Source organism: Dipodomys merriami, unplaced genomic scaffold (genome assembly GCF_024711535.1).
Source record: "Dipodomys merriami isolate MVZ:Mamm:240054 unplaced genomic scaffold, mDipMer1.0.p SCAF_20, whole genome shotgun sequence".
Classification (NCBI taxonomy): domain Eukaryota; kingdom Metazoa; phylum Chordata; class Mammalia; order Rodentia; family Heteromyidae; genus Dipodomys; species Dipodomys merriami.
In genome coordinates this window covers 20,898,337-20,920,844 of record NW_027203382.1, presented here as the reverse complement: position 1 = coordinate 20,920,844, position 22,508 = coordinate 20,898,337, and the positions used below count along the sequence as shown (strand labels likewise).

Here is a 22,508-nt window from a genome sequence, read left to right as displayed (position 1 = left end):
TATCTGTCTTGTTTTGTACTTGGAACACAAGTACAGTACCTGCTGAAGAATTTTGGCATGTGCTTATTTTCAGCTGCATTCATCACCACAGTAAAATCTGAAATGATTCTGTTAACCTCAAAGTCTCCCAGCCATCATCCCCTCTCCTCTACTTGCCTCAGTGCTAACGCCTACCAAGCTATTTTCTGCTTTTGTAGATTTGCTTATTCTGGATATTTCATGTAAATGGAGACACATAGTATGTAACTCCTTGTACTCACTTCTTTCACTTAGCACTGTTTTAAGACTCATTTGTATTGTTTCTTTTTTTCATTTTTTTAAAATAGAATTGCTATTTTGAGCAGGCCCTTGTGCTTGCTAGGCAAGTTCTCTACTCCTCTAGCCATGAGTCACACCTCCAAGTGCTTTTTCTTTAATTATTATTATTTTTTTGGGGGGGGGTCCGGTCGTGGGGCCTGAACTCTGGGCCTGGGTGCTGTCCCTCAGCTCTTCAGCTCAAGGCTAGCGCTCTACCACTTGAGCCACAGCACCACTTCCAGCTTTCTCTGCTTATGTGGTGCTGAGGAATCAAACCCAGGGCCTCAAGGCAAGTGCTCTACCACTGAGCCACCTTCCCAGCCCCTCTTTAATTATTTTTTAGATAAGGATTTTGCTTTTTTCCCTCTGGCTGGCTTCAGACAGTGATCACTCTACATGTGCTCCTGTGTAGCTGGGATGGCTGACCTGTACCACCAGAGCTGGCTTGCTTTATGAGAGAGGGTTTTATTTTCCTCTGGGCTGGCAATGAACTATGAGCCTTCTAATTTTACCTCCCAAGTAACTGAGATTGTAAGTGTGAGTCACGAATCCTAGTTACTTTCCTCTTTTTTATGGCCACATAATATTCCACTGTATAGCTATAGCACACTTTGTTCATATATTCCTTAACTGATAGAGATTAGCTAATGTAAATAATACTGCTGTGACATTCTGTACAAAATTATAGGCAGACATACATTTTATTTTACTTGGGTATCTACTCCAGAGTGGAGAGAACTTATATATAAATATTTAATTTTATTTTATTGTAAAGATGATGTACAAAGGGGTTACAGTTACATGAGTAAGGTAATGAGTGCATTTCTTGTTGAGCATTGTGACCCCCTCCTTTGTTTTTTTCCTACTGTCCCTTTCCTCCTCCTACCTCCCCTACTACTCTCCCCTCCCCAAAGTTGTAAAGTGTATTTCCAACATAGTGGCTGTGGGTATCATTGTTACAAAGGGTCATCCTGTGTCCTTGTTTCAGTATTTTGTTATCCCCCTTCCCCTCCCCAAATTAGATAAATGTATATACAAGATGCAGGGCACCAAAATCAAGTACAGTGACAACAGAGGATATGCCATAGGGGGAAGAACATACGAAGGAAACAAAAAGATCACATAGTACATTAAAAAAACAACAACAGGGGCTGGGAAGGTGGCTCAGTGGTAGAGCGCTTGCCTTGCATGCATGAGGCCCTGGGCTCGATTCCTCAGCACCCTATAAGCAAAAAGAAAAAAGCCAGGAGTGGCACTATGGCTCAAGTGGTAGAGCGCTAGCCTTGAGCTGAAGAGCTGAGGGACAGCGCCCAGGCCCAGAGTTCAGGCTCCACGACCGGACCAAAAAACAAAACAAAAACAAAAAACAAAACAACAACAACAAAGACCTTTTGTGTCCATATCTTGGGGTTCCTTTTGCTTAGCATCATCTTTTTTAAAATAATTTTTTATTGAGATTAAGTGATTACGTAAATTTCACAATATTGTGGATAGTAATACTTAAAGTCACAAACACCTTTTAACCTTCACAAGACAAATTGTCATTATCATGATCTATAAATTTTGTGAATTCTATGAGCTTTGAAAATACAACTATTTCGTCCACATCAGGAAGTATGAACATTTCTTTCCTTTTGCTTAGTGTAAGCTGTCCTCTCTATCCCTCTCATTCCCTCCTTCCCATTGCTGCTCTTGATTTGCTTAGTTTATTTTCATCAATGTCCAGTGCAGTTGATGGACCCCTTTGTTATATATTTTTCCCGTTTCCCTCGATTGTGTGCCTTCTGCTAGTTTCCCTCAGATGTAATGGAGTCATTTAAAAATAACAACAAATTAAGTAGAGGTCTTTTGCTTCTTGAGTCCTGTTTACTTTGTCATATCCCCTTGCGTTTGAATTTAACATCTGCATATCAGGGAGATCATTTGCCATTTGTCTCTCTGATCTTGGCTTACCTCACTTAAAATGATTTGTTCTAGTTCCATTATTTTCCATGTAAATGCCATTATTTTGTCATTTCTAATGGCTGCATAATATTCCATTGTATATAGGTACCACAATTTTTGGATCCATTCATCTGTAGTGGGGTATCTGGGTTGTTTCCATATCTTGGCTATTGTGAACAGTGTAATGAACATGGAAGTACATATGTCCTTATATCCTGGTTCTTGTTGCTCAGGGTAGATGCCTAGGAGTGGTATGGCTGGGTCATAGGGGAGGTCTATATTTAGCTTTCTGAGGTACCTCCAGACTGCTTTCCAAAGTGGTTGTATTAGTATACAATCCCACCAGCAATGCAGTAAGGTTCCTCTTTCTCCACATCCCCTCCAGCATTTGTCATTGGCTGGATTTTGGATATGGTCCATTCTGACTGGAATAAGGTGGGTATCTCAGGGATGGTTTTTTTTTTTTTTGCATTTCCTTTATGGCCAGGGATGCTGAACATGTGCTTCTTTGCCATTTTTACTTCCTCTTCTGAGAAGTCTCTCTTTAGTTTTCTTTCTTGCTCATTTAATGATTGGTTTGTTTGATTTGGGAAGGGTTAGTTTCTTGAGTTCCCTGTATAAAATGGATACGAGGCCTTTGTCTGATATATTGCTGGTAAATATTTTTTCCCAATTGGTTGGCCGTCTTTCTAGTTTGGTAGCTATGTCTTTGGCTGTGCAGAAACTTTTTATTTTAAGGTAGTCCCATTTGTTGAGACTCTTTCTAATTTGTTGTGACACTGGGACTCTGTTCTGGAACTTCTTGCCTGTGCCTATAAGTTCAAGTGTCTCTCCTAATCTGTCCTGCAGTAGTTTCAGAATTTTACGTTTGATATTAAGGTCTTTAATCCATTTTCAGTTAATGTTAGTGCATGGTGACAGGCTGGGGTCCACTTTTAGTTTTCTGCATGTGGTCGCAGTTTTCCCAGCACCAATATTTGAAGAGGCTATGCTTCTTCCACTGTATATCTTTGGCTCCTTTGTCAAATATAGGTATGCGATTTTATTTCTGGGTTTTCTAATCTGTTCCATCGGTCTTTGGGTCTCTTTTTGTGCCACTACCAAGCTGTTTTTGTTATTATGGTTCTATAGTAGAGCTTGAAATCTGGGATTGTGATACCTCCTGCATTTTTTTTTCTTTTGCCTAGAATTGCTTTGGCTATTCTAGGTCTTTTGTTGTTCCATATGAATTTTTGGATTATTTTCTCTATTTCAGTAAAGAATGTCACTGGGATTTTAGTGGGAATTGCATTGAATTTGTCTATCATTTTTGGCAGTATGGCCATTTTCACAATATTGATTCTGCCTATCGAAGAATATGGAAGGCCTTTCCATTTCCTGGTGTCCTCTTTGATTTCTTTCTTTAAGATTTTATAGTTTTTTTCACTAAATAGGTTCTTTACATCTTTGGTTAGGTTAATTTCTAGATATTTTAGTTTTGTTTTGAGGTTATTGTGAATAGGGTTGTTTCCTTGGCTTCCCTTTCTGCTTGTACATTGTTGGTGTTCAGAAAGGCAACTGATTTTTGTGGGTTAATTTTGTATCCTGCTACTTTACCAAAGTGGTTTATATGTTCGAGGAGTTTGGGAGTGGAGTTTTGGGGATCATTAAGGTATAATATCATGCTATCTGCAAATAGGGATAGTTTAATTTCTTTCTTCCCTATGTGTATCCCTTTTTCTTGCCTTATTGCTTGGCTAAGGATTCCAGAACTATATTGAAGAGGAATGGCGAGAGTGGGAATCCTTGTCATGTTTCTGATTTTAAGAGAATTGGTTATAGTTTTTCCTCATTTAGTATAATATTGGTTATTGGTCTGTCATATAGGGCTTTTATTGTTTTAAGGAATATTCCTTCTATTCCTATTTTCTCCTGAGCTTTTAATATGAATGGGTGTTGTATTTTATCAAAAGCCTTTTCTGCATCAGTGGAGATAATCATGTTCTTCTTGACCTTGAATCTGTTGATGTGATGTATTACATTTATTGAGTTACATATGTTAAACCATCCCTGCATCTCTGGGATGAAGCCTACTTGATCAAATGTATTATTTTTTTGATATGTTTCTGGATTCTGTTGGCTAAAATTTTATTGAGGAGCTTTGCATCTGTGTTCATCAAAGAAATTGGTCTGTAGTTCTCATATATATATATGTGGATATATATATATATATATTTATTGTAAAGATATTGTACATTAGTAAGGCAATGAGTACATTTCCTATTGTGCATTGTTACCTCCTCCTTTGTTTTCCCCTACATCACTTCCTTCCCCACATCCCCAACTCCTCCTGCCCCCACAAGTTGTAAAGTTTGTTTTCAATACAGTGTCTTGTACATCTCATTGTTACAATGGGTCAACCTGAATCCTTGTTTCAGCATTTTGTTATTTTCCTTCCCCTCGCCAAATTAGAAAAATGTATATACAAGATGCAGGACACTGGAATCAAATACAGTGACAACAGGACTTACACCATGGATGTAGTTCTTCTTTTTTTTTTTTTTTTTTTTTTTTGTGGGATCTTTGCCTGGTTTGGGGATGAGTGTGATATTGGCTTCATAAAATGAGTTTGGGATTTCTTCCTCTGTTTCTATTCATGGAAGACCTTGAGGAGTATGTGTATTATTTCCTCTCTAAAGGTCTTATAGAATTCCATAGTGAATCCATCTGGTCCTGGGCTTTTCTTTATTGAAAGACTTCTGATTGCTTCCTCTATCTCATTGTAAGTTATTGGCTTATTTAATTGATTTATTTCTTCTTGGCTCAGTTTGGGCAATTTGTATTTTTCTAAAAATTCATCCATTTCTGCTAAGTTTTTCTTCCTTAGTAAGTATAGATTCTGGAAATAGTTCTTTACGATTGTTTGGATGTCTTGGATGTTTCTTGTAGCTTTTTTTCTTTGGCATTCCTGATTTTATTGATTTGGGTATCCTTTCTTCTTTTTTTAAATCTTGCTAGAGGTCCATCAATTTTATTAATTTTTTAATCCAGATTTTTGTTTTATTAATTTTATTTATAATTTTCTTAGTCCCTATATCATTAATTTCAGCTCTTATTTTGGATATCTCACTCTGTCTAGTCACTTTTTCTTGCTTTTCTAGATGTTTTAGTTGCATCATGAGATTATTTACTTGGTGTCTATCCATTTTCTTGCACTGAGAGCAATAAATTTGCCCCTCAGGACTGCTTTTGCTGTGTTTCACAGATTTCTTTGTGTGTCTATTCATTTTCATTGAATTGTAGGAACTTTTTAATTTCTTCTTTAATTTTTTCTGTGACCCAGAAGTGTTGCTCAGAAGTGTGCTGCTAAATTTCCATGTATGTATTTGAGTAGTTTCTACTCTATGCTTTGTTATTGAGAATTAGCTTGATTCCACTATGGTCAGATAGAACACAAGTGAATATGTCGATCCTCTTGTATTTGCTTAAAGTTTGAGCTATTATATGATCTATTTTGGAGAAAGTTCCATGGGCTGCTGAGAAGAATGTGTACTGGGTTGTTGCTGAATGGAAAACTCTGTACATGTCTAATAAGTTAATTTGAGATATGATATTATTTAATTCAGAGGCTTCTTTACCAATCTGTATTTGGTAGATCTGTCATTTGGTGAGAGTGGAGTATTAAAGTCTCATAGTATAATTGTATTTTCATCTATTTTTTTCTGTAAGTCTGAGAGTATTTGCTTAACATATTTGGGTGCTTCAGTGTTTGGAGAATATAAATTGATAATGTTGATATCTTCCTCCTGGATTGTTCCCTATATTAATATGTAGTGTTCTTTGTCTTTTTGTATTGATTTTAATGAAAAGTTTATTTTGTCAGATATCAGGATGGCAATTCCTGCCTTCTTGCTGGGAGCATTTGCATCATAGATCTTCCTCCATGCCTTCACTCGGAGTTTGTTTCTATCTTTGAGATGGGTTTCTTGAAGACAACAATGGATGGATCTTGTTTTCTGATCCAATCTTCAGTTCTTTTTCTTTTTTTATTGTGAAAATACTGTACAAGTACATTTCTTATCAAGCATTGTTGCCTTCTCCTTTGTTTTCCCTTTGCAGCCCCCTCTTCCCCCGCCAAAGTTGTAAAGTTCGTTTTTTGACATAACTTGTACATCTCATTGTTGCAATGGGTCCACCTGTATCCCTATTTAAATGATTTGTTTTTTCCCCTCCCCTCCACAAATTATACCATCATCGTTCTTTTTCTTTAAATTGGAGAATTGAGTCCATTAATGTTTATGGTTATTATAGAGAGGTGCATTGTGTTACCTGTCATTTTCCTGCTTTCTTAGTTTTTTTTCTTTCCTTTCCTCCTGTGCTTATATCTTCTAGTGATATCTATCTGATGTGGATCCTTGATCTTGACTGTTTTCTTCAGATTGTATTCCCCTCTTAATATTCTTTGTAATTCTGGCTTATTGTTTATTAATTCATTTAGTTTTTCTTTACTATTAAACATTTTAGTTTTTCCATTGAATGTGAATGCTAGCTTTAATGGATATACCAGTCTGGGTTGGCAGTTATTGGTTCTTAGGGCACAGATGGTACTTTTCCAGGCTTTTTTTTTTTTTTTTTTTTTTTTTTGCATTCAGTGTCTGTGTGGAGAGGTCTTCAGTGATTCTGATTTTTTTTTTTTGCCATTGTAATATAGCTCCTTCTTTGCTTTTGCTGCATGCAAGATCATTTCTTTGTTATTCAGATCTAGCGCTGTTGTTTTTGTTTTTGTTTTTTTGTTTTGCCAGTCCTGGGGCTTGAACTCAGAGCCTGGACACTGTCCCTCAGCCTCTGTCTGCTCAAGGCTAGCGCTCTACAGTGCCACTTCTGGCTTTCTTTGATTTTGTGGTATTGAGCAATTGAACCAGGGCTTCATGCATGCAAGGCAAGCACTCTATGACTAAGCCACCTTCCTAGCATTTTTACTATAAAGTGCCTAGAAGTGTTCCTTCTGGGATCCTTTCTGCTAGGTGTTCTGTATGCTTCTGTTATGTAGGTGAGATTTTCTCTTTTAAGATTGGGAAAATTTTTGGTGATAATCTCATTGGATAAGTGTTGCATCCCTCTATTCTGGTATTCCTCACCTTTGTCAACTCCAGTTATATGAAGGTAAAGTTTCTTGGCATTGTCAGCTTGTTTTTGGACTTCTCTTTGGTATATTTTGAGTGTTTTCCCCCCATATCCATGACTTTTTTTTCCCAGTTGCTGCATTTTGTCTTCAGTACCTGATACTCTATTTTCCATTTCCTGCAGTCTATTAACTATAGATTCCATTGTGGTTTGCATGGAGGAAATTGAATCATATATGATTTCTATTGGCTTTCAAAATGTTAATTTTGTCTTTTAATGAGGTGGGTAGTGCATCTATTTTTGAGTGCATCTCTTTTTTGAAATCCTGGATCTCTTTTGATAATTTGTTTCTTTGATCTTTAAATTTCTGATCCATTTCTCTCTTTAATTCTTGAGTCATTGCCTCTATCAACTCTTGGATGTAGAGTTTGTCTTCCATTTCTTTTTTGCTTTCACTAGAGTTTTCCCCTGGGTGGTTGCTGGCCTTTGGGGATGGTTTGGTGTCTTGGTGATGAATCTTGTAATTTTTTTGCTGTGATTTTTGCATGAGGATTTAGGGATTATTGGAGTTGAATCCCAAACCTAGTACTAAGCTTAGTTCTAGGTTGGTTCCTGGGTCAATTGTTGAAGCCTGCTCTCAGCTCTGCGATGGCTGAAAGGAACTTTGCCAGGTCTTGAGTCTGTTGGGGGGAGGGACCGCCCTGCAGCTGCTAGTCTGACCCATGTAGGGCTCACTCTTTTTAGGTTCTGGTGGTCAGACACACACTATCCTCTGCTGAGGCTGGGACAGGTGATTTAGGCAGCTTGGACTCCTTCCTGGGACACACAGGTGGGGCTCATTCAGCTGCCTGCTGAAGCCCACAGGCAGTTCCCGACTTCAGCAAAGGACTGGCAGCCTAGGCTGCTTGTTCTTCCTCCCAGGAGTGCTCTTGGCAAAACCTGGTGGGCTGGATGTATTCCACCAGTTGCTAGAGCCCACTGGTAGTTCCCAACGTTAGCCAGGTAGCAGCTGCCTGAGCTGCCCCATCTCCTGCCTGGTGCACACAGGCTGGGCTTGTTTCACTGGTGTTTGAGCCCACAAGTACAGTTCCCAGCTTCAGCCAGGGACCAGTAACCTAGGTTGCTTGGGTTCCCTCCCAGGTGCACTCTGGGCCAAACATGGCATGCTGGGTGTACTCCACTGGCTGTTGGAGCCCATGCACAGATCCTGATTTCAGGCTTGTACCCTTGGTTTAATCTGCTGGAGCTCCCGCCTAGGGCACACAGGTGGGGCTCCTTCTGCCGCTGGTTGCTGGCGCCAGCAAGTGCAATTCTTGACTTCAGACAGGGACTCAGGGACCTGAGCTGCTGGGTCTCGAGGCAGGGGCACACAGGTGAGGCTCCTTCCGCGGCTGGCTGTTGGAGCCCGAGAGTGTAGTTCCTGATTTCAGCCAGGGACCAGCTGTGTTCAAGCTCCTTCCCAGGGGCGCCCTTGGTCAAGCCTTGCAGGCTCACTGTGCTCCACCGGTTGCTGGGGCGTTTTCTCAGTTCCCAGCTTCAGTGGGACCAGTAGCCCAGGCAGGAGGGGGAGAGGTTCGGGTCAAGCTCTGGGGCTTACTGCCAGCACTGGTCTCCCATGGCGGGGTGTGGGGGGGGGTTGGGTGGAGGGGTGTGTGTGTCTCCTCTGGGGTTCTCACATCCTGGAACTGGTTAGGGGCTGTCCAGTGGTATTGTGACAGATCACTCTATTTGTGTAGATCATTAGTCACCACTGTGCTCTGTTGCAATGGTTGTGTGCTGGGCAGGGTGGTGGTTGGAACTCTGGGTTTCACGGTACCTTATCTCCGGTTTCTGTCTCTGTTTACACTGTCCAGGTCAATGAGGTGTGAGTTTTCTGTGCTGGAGTTTTACAGACCGCTGTGGCTCTGAGGTCTCAGGCAGCCACGGGCCAGGTCATTTTCGTGGCTTGGCGTGGAGCCCCACAGCCAGCGAGTGGTGGGGGGGAAGGGTCTTTGCATTTTTCCATCTTTGTTCAGGTTCTGAGGTTTTTTTTTTCCTTTTCTTTTTTCAGATCCTGTATTTCTCTGGTTGTTTGCTTTTTTTTTTTTTTTTTTTTGCTGTTGTTGATCTCTTGGGGAACCTGAACATTGGAACTAGAACTCTCTATTCGGTTGGAGAGAGCTGTAGTGTTTCCCTACTGTTTTGTTGTGACATCTTGGGTCCTCCCTGCTTAGCATCATCTTATATGTATAATATCCTGGATCCAAAAGAGACTCCAAGACATCCAGTTAAAGAAACTAGGAACTTTATTACCACCACATGGGGACTGCTTCCTACTACCAGGAAAGTAGGAGAACAGCCCTAAGCTCAGGGTAGGATGGATTTTTATAGGGGTAGCTGACATAGAGTTACATAGACGCATCATGCAAGGCAGGTTTGGCATATTGTCATTGGTTATGGTTATATGACCTTTAAATTCATTTTTCTTTATGGTAAATATCATACATAATTTGCAATAGGCTGCCCATAGTGGGAACACTCAGTGGTGGTCTTCAATTGGAGGACAGTGGTGATGTCACCTGTGGGCTTAAGACCTTGTTACTGAGGCAAGCCAGCAAGGTTACAGAAGCAAAACATAGTAAAAACATAGCCTTGAGTCACAAGAGCATAGGTAAAACATAATCTTGACTTGGTCAGCACGACCAATACTATCAATGCTATTGACACTATTACAGAAATGATTTTTATTATCAGTTCCTGACTACTGGTCAGCCTTTGTCTGGGGTTTTTCTTTACCAAGAGGCTTTGCCCTTTATCAATAATTTTGTTCTGTTTTCTGATTTCACATTTTTGTTCTCATGGATATCCTTTTTCTCCAAGGGAAAGGGGGTTCAGGAGAGAGAGTAGATTTCCAATAGCAGGAGGGACTGAGGCCAGACAATAGGAGGAACTTTTTTTGAAATAACTAAACAATATATTTATTTTGCACTAAGACTTTATCTGAGTACATAACTAAATTGTTCCCACCCCACCCCATCTTGAAGGGTTAGTTTGTGAATGTTATAAAGTAGATAGGAACAGTTTGGAGGACTGGAACCTTCATTAACTGACAATGAACAACTTCCATCTAAATCATCATAAAAATGTTTAAGTAAAAAAAAGAAAAAGGAAAAAAGATATAATGAGGGCCTTCAATAGAAAAGATCCTCATTTCATCTAATACATTCGCTCTTGGCTAGACTGTAACAAAATGGAAGCAGCATCACTGTAATACAAACTCCCACTATAGCACATTGTACACACCTTTGTTCCAAGCCCACCCCTTGTGCCCTAATGCTTCCAACTCAATTATTTCCCAGGCTGTGGGGCCTGCCGACCGAGTATGTAGATCTCTTTGGTCCAGTCTTCGTTATAAGCTGGTATCTCTGGGTATGAGCTCAGTAAACAAGGCAGCTGAGATCTGTCAGATTGTCGATAAAATCAAACAACATATCATACATGATTGAGGGGCTGTTGGGATTCATTCTCTTCAGATGTTCTTCATACATTTTACAAACACCTTCCATGCATTCATTCACAGATTCATAGTCAGTGTAAGTTCTGTCTTCCGGCCTCTTGGTAGGTTGCACCAGAAAAATGATGTGAGACATTGTGCTAAACGCTTCACTGCTGCCACTGCTCAGGAGGAACGTTCTGCCAGTAAATAGCAACTCAGATGTTACAATATGGTCATATGTACATAGCTTTTGAGCTTTTCTGCTCATCTGATAAAATTATCCTAGACATATCCTAATTATTGCAAATGAGGGAAACCATGGGACCTATATTTCTTTGGGCCTGGCTTACTTCACTTAATATGATTTTTTCCAAGTTTTTCCCATTTCCTAACAAATGGGGCAATGTCATTCTTTCTGATGGAAGCATTCCCATTGTATAAATATACCACATTTTCTTGATTCATTCATCTACTGAGGGACATCTGGGTTGGTTCCATATCTTCCATATCCATATTATATGGTGAATAATGCTGTGATAAACATAGTTGTGCTGGTAGCTTTAGTGTGGTCTTGTTTGTGATCATTTGGGTAAATACCCAGAAGTGGGATTGCTGGGTCATAGGGGAGCTCTATGTGTAGTTTTTTGAGGAACCTGCATATTGCTTTCCAGTTTAGTTGAACAAGTTTACACTCCCACCAACAGTGCAGTAGGGTTCCTTTTGACCACATTCCATCCAGCATCTGTTGTTACCAGATTTCTTGATTATAGCCATTCTAATTGGGGTGAGATGAAATCTCAATATTGTTTTGATTTGCATTTCTTTTGTGGCTAGAGAAGTTGAGCATTTCTTCATGTGCCTGTTGGCCATTTTTATTTCCTTTTCAGAGAAGTCTTTCTCTAAATCTTTAACTCACTTGTTAATGGGAAGGTTGTTTCTTTGAGGATTTATTTTTGGAGGATTTAATTTTTTGAGTTCTAAGTATATTTTTAGATATGAGGTAGTGAAGATCTTCTCCCAATCTGTGGGCTTTTTGTTGATGTTGCTAGCTATGTCCTTTGCCATGCACATGTTCTGCAGTTTCATGAAATCCCATTTGTCCAACCTTTCTTTGAGTTGAGTACTTATATTTTATAATACTTCTTTTCTATTTGGAAAATGGACATGGAACTCTTTGGCATTACAAACTCTGTGTGCTAAGCGTTTTTTAGGGGGATGTAGGAATTGTGATTAGAGTTCCAAGCCTGCCTGATTAACTATATGTGAGGAAATTCACTTGCTTCCTTAGTTGTAGAATAAAGTAGTTTAATCAGATGATCTTTAAGGTCCCTTCCAAATGAAAATTTTTCCTGAGTCATAACCAAGACTTTTAAGGTATGAAAAGGAACATTTTTAATAAGGTCTAAATAATAAAATCCCACCCTTCCCAAGTCTTTACCCTTTTCTCCATTTTTTAAAAACAACTTAGACTTTAATATTTGTTTATTTAGTTAACTATTGTGCATTTAAAAATAAAACTAAATATTTTAAAAATTGGATAAAGCCAGAATTACTCTAATTAGCATTATCTAATGACAACTACATTCATTATGGTGTAGTTCCTGTCCATCTTTTTCAGTTGGTGCTGTTTTACTGGTTACTGTGCTGTAAATCACTTCTTTCTTTTGGGATCCTGCTTTGAGCACTCTTCAGGCTTGTCTTGATTTCACTTATGTTTCTTACTCTGGTTAAAGGACCTTTGAGAGTAGAAAGTCTTTTAGTTAAAGTGACTTATGAAAGCCACAAAGGTTTTGAAAATGTAATGGTGTTCTCAAAAATGTGCTATGGGCTAGAACAATTAATAGAAAAAGGTTTGTATGCAATAGACAGAGAAGATGCTACAAATGAGTTAAAATCTGATAATTTCACTCACCAGAGTTTCTGATTCCTGTATTCCATTTCTGATTCCTGTATTTTGGCTGATTTAAAGAGTATCGAAGTGTGGGTTCATTTTACAATGTAAGTTGCTTTATTTAAGTGTCTGTGAGGTTTTAGGTCTTTCCAGAAAACATGCTCCCAGGATTTGTTCTTGTGTTGGAAGAAGCTTGACCTGAAGTTTCCCTTTGCCTGTTTGGTGGATTTTGAGCTCAGCAACTTGAGAATTTTCATTGGTCCTTTCAAGTTCTTAAGAGACATTCCTCCCCAACCCCCACCCTGCCCAGTATAGTGAAGTCATCATTCAATCCTGGGGAGGGGTCTGCTCTTTCCAGGGACCTGTCTCTAAGACAAGCTACACTGGTCTTCTGAGAGTTCCATTGTCCAATTCCCGGTGTCCCGGTGGAGCTAGCTGATCATATACATGTTCATTTTTTTTCTTATTTTTACTTTAAAAAAACCCCACTGTCATTGAAAGAATGAGATGATTGCTTTTTTCTCTCTCTTTAAAAACATATTCCAGGGAATGTGGCCTAGTGGTAGAGTGCTTACCTAGCATTCATGAAGCCCTGGGATTGATTCCTTAATATAACCTACACAGAAAATGCCAGAAGTGGTGCTGTGGCTCAAGTGGTAGAGTGATAGCCTTGAGCTGAAGAGCCCAGGACAGAGTTCAAGCCCTACAACCTATCCCCCCCTCAAAAAAAAAAGCGTATTCAACTATAGGAAAGACAGCATTCTGAATAAATCTGTGCAAATCAGATTTAAAAATAATTTGACCATCATGGAATTTTTAAAACAGCTTTTATCTATAGTTCTTTAAGTAGACTCTTAATTTCCTTTACTAGTAATGGTTGAAGTGTCATCTGTTTAAGATATGATTCAAATGATATATTTTAGTGGTAAAGATAACCCAAGTATCTGGCTGTTTTCTTTTTGACTTTATCAATATATTTTTACAATCTAAAAAGCAAAAAAAAATTGTACCATCCAATTCAACTTTCTCAAAGTGATTCTTGTGGTCAGGGTAAACACTTTTATATTTAATCAATAACATTATGAAGCAGTTTCAGTGTCAACTCTGTCAAGCACTGGGATTAAAGAGCTCAAAATCTCATATTAAAAAGCTGGAAGTTAAGATATGGAACCAACCCAGATGCTCCTCAGTAGATGAATGGATCAAGAAAATGTGCTAGATACATATATCTATCATATATATATAAATATGTATATATATATATGTATATTGGAATTCTATGCCTCCATTAGAAAGAATGACATCATCCCATTTGTTAGGAAATGGAAAGACTTGGAAAAAATTATATTAAGTAAAGAAGGCCAGGCCCAAAGAAACATCGGTTCCATAGTTTCCCTTATTTGCAATAACTAGTATATGTCTAGGACAAGCAGAAAAGGTCAAAAGCTATGTACATATGACCATATAAGATGATGCTAAACGAAATGAACCCCAAGATAGGGACACAAGAGGTTTTATCTTTCTTGCTGTAGTTTTTAATGTACTTATAATATACTATGTGAATGTCTTTGTTTCTTTTTATGTTCTTTCCCTATGATATATTTCCTGTTTTCACTGTATTTGATTCTGGTGCCCTGCATCTTGTATATACATTTTTCTAATTTGGGGAGGGGAGGGGAAATAACAAAATGCTGAAATAAGGATATAGGTTGACCCACTGTAACAATGAAATGTACAAGACACTATGTTGAAAATGAACTTTACAACTTTGGTGGAGTTGGGGAGAGTAGTTGGGGAGGTGGGGAAGGAAGGGATGGTAGGGGAAAAACAAATGAGGAGGTATCAATGCTCAATAGGAAATGTACTCATTACCTTACTCATGTAACTGTAACCCCTCTATACAGTATTTATAAAAATGTATAAAAGATAAAAAATAGCAAGAGGAAACAAATAAAAAGCTCAAAGTCTCAGCTGTTTTGGTGATATTAAGTACTTTATGCAGAGTACTTAAAAATCTGGCTAGCCAATGTTGTTGGCTCATGCTTGTAATCTAGCTACTTAGGAGGCTGAGATCTGAGGATTGCAGTTTAAAGCCTGCCCTGTCAGGAAAGTCCATGTGACTCTTATCTCCAATAAACTACTCAGAAAAAGCCAGAAGTGGTGCTGTGACTCAAGTTGTAGAGTACTAGCCTTGAGCAAAAGATGCTCAAGGACAATGTCTAGGCCCTGAGTTCAAGCCTCAGGTCTGGTTCATACACACACACACACACACACACACACACACACACACACACACACACACACACACACACACATCTGGCTAGAAATTGTGGAGAAAAAGGTAATCCATAAATGTTGGATTTAATTTTTTTAAGCATAGGGATTTCCTGAAGATTATGAATGGCTGCCAGGTTAATTCTTACAGCATACGTTTTTCATTGTCTCACAGGTCCAATTTAAGAAAATGTAACAAATCATACCATCTATAGAATAAGATTGATTTTACTGTCTATTTTTGTAATTCTTTAAAATCTGATCAGTAAATCAAGGCCAATTTATGCCACTTCAGTTCGGGGTTTTGGTCCCATTTTTCCTTCAGGGCTGTCATCAATTGACCATGTGTGGAAGAATTGTCAGTGGGAAACAGTGGGAAACAAAGATCCAAATTATCTTACCTTGAAACGATGTGGAATACTGTATGCTGAACTGGACAATGAATGAAAGGCTTCCTATTTATCTTCAATCTAGAGAGTTAATACTGACTGTATTGAGCTGAAGTGGTAGACTGGGACAAACGCAACTTTGTTAATGGAAGTAGCTGTAAGAACATAAACCCTTTAAATGTAAGATATTATTTAATTCTCACAAGAACTCTGTGAGGTAAGGTATGACCACCATATGTGTTTTTAGAGGAGAAATCAGAAGCACAGAGAAATGGAGTCGTTTGCTCAAGGATATGTAAACTATGTAGGGACATTTCTGGGATTAGGGCCCACTGAAGCTGGTGTGAGCATCACAGTGCTAGGCCTTAGGATGCATTGCCTCACTATGATGACTGCTTGCCTCAGCCACCCAAGTAGGGTGGCAAGAGCGAGAGAGGGCTCAACACATATTTTCTCCAAAGCAGTGATCACAACCTGCAAGAGGACCACCTAAGAAATATAGAAATGCTGAATATCTAAATCAGATGGGGCTGCTCATTTTGTGGAGGGAGTGTTGTGTAGAGGATGGAGACATGAATAGGAAATGCATAAGCAGTGTCCACATGCCTTGTACATGACACTAATGAAGGGCTGCAGGTGCCCCCAAATTCTTCTTTTTTTTGTTGTTGCTTTTTTAAGTTCCACTTGCTTTATTTTCCTTCATTTAAATATGCTTATTACTGCACACCAAATCTCTGCCTGACACTAACCAGTCTTTTCGTACTCGCCTTTCCATGTTCTGGGTCATTTTGCTTATCCGAGTCCTCTGGGACACATCCTTTGAAGCAACTCAAATCTATTTTGATTTCTTTATGCAGAGAGCTCCTATAGCATTGTTGTCTTCTATAGCAAACACTTTCTGATGGATCAGAATCATATTTTAGGGCTATCTCAAATGGATAATAATCTGACAACCTGAATGGTTGTCAATTGTCATACATCTTATTTTAGCCTGTTGACACACCTTTCACGGTTACTTGATATCTACTGTCATTCATTTGCTTTGTGAGTGCTTAGTTTAGCTATTTCGCTGTATTATAATCTCCGTAATGCCAATATGTATATGTGTGTATGTATAAAATATTTATCAGCAAGATACATATCAAATAAGGTGATTGATAAGATATTTACAGTATTTACTCTTCTTCCCTTCCTTCCCTTGTTCTTCCTTCTTTCTTCTCTTCCTGCTTTTTTCCCCAGCATCTCCTGTCTCTTAGGCTGATGATGATAAATAGGTTAGAAATGAAGCTATAAATGGCCATGGTGGCACCTAGGACCCATTGTAATATTCATGGGCATAATAAAACTGAACAGACTTGATAAGTTTTGGAAATTTATTTGTATCAGTTCCAGCTGATGTGCTATGTAGTCCATGCTCTTGTGGTTGGTTGACTCTATCAAGTAGACCTCTATGTCAAGAGTCCTGGGTTTTGGACTCATAAAACCTGGTTGGCTTTGCCTCATAATGTACATAGTGTTCATGATGAAAACTAGGGAGCAGAATGTGGGTTGTACTGGTAAGAGTCCATTATTATTCTGGGCCTCTGGCTTCTAGAGCTCATGCCCTGGTGGATTGTGGATAGCTGTCATATATTATTTTATCTGTAAGAGTGAAATAACGCATGGAGTCATGATGAGAAATACATTTTAAAAATGCAGGATGAATCTTAGAAGAATAATGCCTGGCACTGCGCAGACGTTACTTAATATTTTCATGTCTAGACATGTAGGTCAGAACATCATCTTATGCTGCTCAGATTAAGGATGCTCCCCTGGGACTGTAAGCTCCCAGAGGTTCAGTTAATATCTAGTTTGGTACCACATATGAGGCTGTTCAGTTGCTGGGACTGTGATGTGCATGTGTTCCAGTAGCTAATTATTATGCTTCACAGCTGTAGCTGCACATCAGTGATGGAAAGCATGAAGAGCAAAGATCCCCAGGGAAAAGCTAAGCATAAGTTTATAAAGTCAAAGCCTTCACACCTTTCATTTACTATTAAAAGTGTCCACTGAATGACCCCAAATTTAAAGAGTTTTACAAGCCAAAGCATTTCAAGCAATAATTGACAATTCTAACATGTTTCAAAAATAGGCAAGTGTTTTGTTTGTTGTTGTTTTTGTATGGCTAGAAATCACACTCCGGGCCTTATACATGCTAGACAAATGCTCTCTACTACTGAGCCACATCCCTACCTGTCCCCATCCCCCACCCCTCCTCTCCCAAGTATATATTTTTATGGGTAAGCCATTTTGAAAACTGAAAAATGCTGAATAATGTTGCATGTGTAGCATGAGCTTAACTATATTCAAGAGGTTTTAGAAAATAGATAAATGCTATCTGTCAAAATGTAACAGTGGCTTTCTACTGAGCACAGTAGTAGATTCTTGTAATCTTATACTTGGGCATGTGAGGCAGGAGGATCATGAATTCAAGGTCTGCCTGGGCTTTATAGCAAGACTTTGTGTCAGGAAAAATAAGGATTTAGTAATCATCTTTTTTTTTTTTGAGGATAGTGAGATGGTGATTTTTCCCCTTTAATTTTGCTTCTCCATATTTTCCATATTTATATATGTGTACTATTTTCGTTGGCAGAAAAAGTGAACTTTCTCTAAGAGATAAAGGATGTATATTAGGAAGGCATCTTCCCTTCAAGGAAAGAGCTGCTGCTTGGCTGCAGAGTGTGCTAAACAGTCTCTGGAGAGCTGGCTCAGTCCCTGCACCTGCTGTAGTGTAGACCGTGGCATGCCAGGGTCATGTCCTCATAGCATCATCTCCAGACACTGAGGAAGCCTGTGCTTTGAAGGCCCAACCAGTGTAACCCAGAATGAGATGGTTCTTACCCAGATGTTTTACTCTTTATCTCCTGGACACCCACGCCTGTCAATAGTATCCCTTTCTCAGCTAACGCTTGTGACTGTGTGAGGCTCCAATACAATCAAGGTGATGGAGAAGGAAGGAGCTCAAGTTTTGATGGTGGCTGTATTATCCTTCAAGGTCTCCTGGAAAGACTGTGACAATGGAAAATCCTCCCAATGGACAGACCATCCAGACCCAATCATATACCATGTGTAGAGAGAAGTGGCTGAAGAGCTTACTTAGGTTGCTGCTCTACCACTGGAGCCATAATTCCCAGCCCCAATTTTTGTATGGTAGATGTTCTGTTTTTCAGTTCTAAAGTTTCATTTAGTCTTTAAAAGATAGTTCACTTTTCTATCCTGAAATTCTCCACCTGGGAACTTGTGATACATTTTTCTATTTTTGTCCCTCCCTCCCTCCCTCCCTTCCTCCCTCCTTCCTTCCTTCCTGTTTTTTTAAAGTTTTTTTTTAATTGTGAAAATACTGTACAGAGGGGTTACAATTACATGGGCAAGGTAGTGAGTACATTTCTTATCAAGCATTGTAGCCTCCTCCTTTGTTTACCCTTCCCATCCCTTCCCATCCTCCCTCCCCCTCCACCCATCCTCCCCCCCCCCCAAGTTGTAAAGTTCGTTTTTGACATGACAACTTGTACTTCTCATTGTTGCAACAGGTCCACCTGTATCCTTATTTAAACGACTTGTTTTTCCCCTTCCCCTCCACAAATTATACTGACATCAAATACAGTGAAAGCAGGGATTATACTGTGGGCCTTCCTGTTTTTTTGAATGATCAGTATATTTTAAAATGTATATTGGGCAAATTTTAAAGATCCTGAGTTCTGTTATTTTCATTGGTAAAGAGTTCAATTTTGCTAGTAAGCAGTTTACTTGGCTGACTGACCTCTGAACTCTAATAATTCTGTCCTCACTGCATGGACAGCAGCTGCAGTCTGATCAGTTTTCTTCATTTGTCCAGCTGTTGCTTTCCGCTTGGCTCCTCAGAAATTGCATGTGCAGTTTGGAGGTCAGCCAAGGATCTGACACAGTTTTTAATTGAAGATTTTGGTAATCCTCTCTTTAGCTCCCACTCCTTTCAGCACTTTCTCCCTTATTTTCTATTTTTCTGGCACTTCTCAATTATGTCAATTACTCCTCAAGCCAGTAAAAATGGTTTTCTGCTAGATTTGTTTCTGTGCCACACCACCTGGACTTCAGCATACTCTTCAGCCAAATGCTCTATAGATGTCAACCTCCTATATACTTCTGTTCTTCTATAAATCAAATCCCACAGTCAAATAGTTATGTATGTTATCCCAAATACATTTGTTTTATGAATGTTATATTATGTGCAATATATATCCTACATAACATACATTATAACATACAACAAAACATATACATTATTTTAAGTATGACCTGTCATATATGTGCATATGATATATGATACATGTATCATTTATATAATACATCATATAGTACATATAAATGCATATACACATATGCACTTATACATATATGTATGCATACATGTGCACATGTATATATGATAAATATACTAATATAGACATGCATATATATGATAAAGGTACTGTGTGTATATATGTATATATGCATACAGTATTTTGCTGAAATTTATAATTATTTTGGATGGAGCATAATTATTACTCACTCCGATATTCTGATTTAAATTCCTAACAATTATTCACTTGTCCACTACTGATGGAGATTTTATAATTAATGATACAAGGAGACGTTTCTCACATTGGTTACATGAAAGCTTTTTCAATTATCTCACGATTATAGATTCCTATAAAGCAATGGGAATGTTCAAAAGTATGAGATACAAATTACCAATCATTTCCACAAAGCTTGTAACCATTTTTACTTCAGTTAGCATGTTATATGTTTCAATTCTAGATTACATTATTCTATTACTTTATTTAAAATTGCAACTTGGTAATACAATCTTAATATATGGATACTCTCTCCTTCTCTAACTCTATGTCTGTCTCTTTCTTCCTCTCAGTTTCTCTTTCTTTGCAGTGCTGGCTATCAAACCCAGGACATTATTCTAGTACTCTCCCACTAAGTTACATATCAAACCCCACATACATATTTTTTGATATTTTTCATATTTCCATGTTTTCATATTTTCATATTTTTGTTTTTGTTTTGTTTTAGACAGTGAATATTCTGAGATTCCCCCCCCCCACTTTTCTGTTGTGATAAGTATTTGGATTTTTGATTATTGATTTAGGAAACCTCAATGCATGTATTCATATACTAATCCTTTAATGTTATATGCTTGTTATTTCAAGAGTATATGTTGTTTTGGGCACATGATTATTTGATTATAATTAGATTATTATTAAGGGTTGCATCTTAATAATGAATTAAATTGGAAAATAGTGAATGAATTTCATTTAATGAACTTGTGTTAATAATTCTTAAATTAATAACAAATTTATTCAATGAATTTGAGCGTTCATAATTATTATACTTAAGTTCCAAACGCAGTTAGCATTTAAAATACCAAAACAAGAAATAATATGGACCCAACACTTTTGATTAAAAACCTTGAGTACAGTATTGTTTCCCAGTTAATTTGGTAAGTGTAACAGCTGATTTCCAGAGTAAGCTAGTTACATCACCATTCAAAACTGTTTTCTTAAAAGATGCTACTTATTTCTTTATTTACCTTTGTCTTCTTTACTTACCACTTTGATACAGTTTCATACCATAGGAAACTGGGATACTGAGCATCAAAGTCAAAATAATAGCCCAGACCTCCCTTTTTTTCTAAGTTAGGTTTGGCTAACGAAGGATTTTAGTAATGTGGAATCTTAGAAATCATCTGGTTTTGTTTTCAAGGACATGAATCCTTTTCTAAACCTCACCAAGAAGGTTGTCAACACTCCAGGCATCCATTCTGATTTTATGAGTCACAGAGAATGAATCTAAAGTTGGTGTTCAAGGCCACATTTCCCACCACTTTTATAGCACCCCACAGTTCTTGTTTGACAGAGAACCTTGCATTTGTTTTCAGCAGCAAAGGGCTTCACTTGCATAGCTCTCTCTCTGCTAAGTGGTATTCACTATGCAGGGGTCATAGAACACATTTCTATGGTACTTGTTTCTTTGCACAAATGAGAATATGGTTGCCAAGTGAAGAAAACAGAAAGTTAGAATAAGAAAGGAATGTGGGGATTGGGGATTTAGCTTAGTGGAAGAGTACTTACCTGGCAAGTGCAAGGACCTGAGTCCTTGCAAAAAAATAAAAAATAAAAAATAAAAAGAAGAAGAAGAAAAAAGAAAAGAATGTGGGAAAAAGTTTTAGAGGTTTTCTTCTTTAGAACCAGTAAAGTTAGAAGTTCAAGATTAATTCAGGAGGGTGCAGGATGACATTGGACTAGTGATTCAGTTCAGGCATCTTATTGTAAGAAAAAACAATGGTGGCTGAATTCCTAAGTCTGCTCAAGTCAGTGCCTCTGTGGCAGAAGAGAGTTAGATGTCTCTTAGTAAATCAACATGTTGGGCTTGGAGGTAGCTGAAGTTGGCCAATCATACAAAGCAAATGTTATTTGCTCAACAACATTTATCCATATGTGCAATGGTAATAGAAGAGAAAGATAAAAACATGTATAAGAATTTAACAATCTGTTGAAAAGAACCCTTGCCTTCCCCTGCAAGTTAAGGATGATGGCTTAAAGCATTAGATATGATACTTGATTGGTGATTTATGAGAGCTCAGATCCTTTGGTCAATGTAAGCTTCTCTGTTCCATAATTCATAGGATAGCCTGCCAAAGATTGCAAGAGCAACCAAATAGATCAAGTTTGTTTAGCTATTCCTAAAATGACAGGTCCTTTGACCTCTATTGTCCTTTTCCTTCTCAGGGAGCACAACTTGATCTGACCGAATGTATTCTTCCTGTTGTGGCAGAAAACTACACAATAGGAGACAAACTTTTGTGCTAGATTCTGAGCTAAATTCTTGTCCACTGAAATATGTTTAATAGAAAATGTCTAAAGCCATTTGTAGAACATGATATTGAAGAGAGGTGTGGGTTTTATGCATACTAATGCTTTACTTTATTCATAGTTCATTTTTAATATTCATATTCTGTTGGGAGAAATCATTCAGCAAATTCTTGCATGTCAAAATGCAAACTATTCACTAAGACTGCAAAAATTTAAAACAAACTTCATTGTGACTATCAGAGAGCCACCTCCTTCCC

At 38.2% G+C, this 22,508-nt stretch overlaps 1 protein-coding gene and 1 pseudogene across 2 annotated transcripts in view; one reads left to right on the top strand and one right to left on the bottom strand.

The window, feature by feature from the left end:
• The window catches only part of Rasgrf2 (Ras protein specific guanine nucleotide releasing factor 2), a 216,077-nt gene that overhangs the window by 36,171 nt on the left and 157,398 nt on the right, over window positions 1-22,508 (top strand). The window lies entirely within an intron of this gene.
• LOC138832835 (enhancer of rudimentary homolog pseudogene) lies at window positions 10,672-10,973 on the bottom strand (annotated as a pseudogene).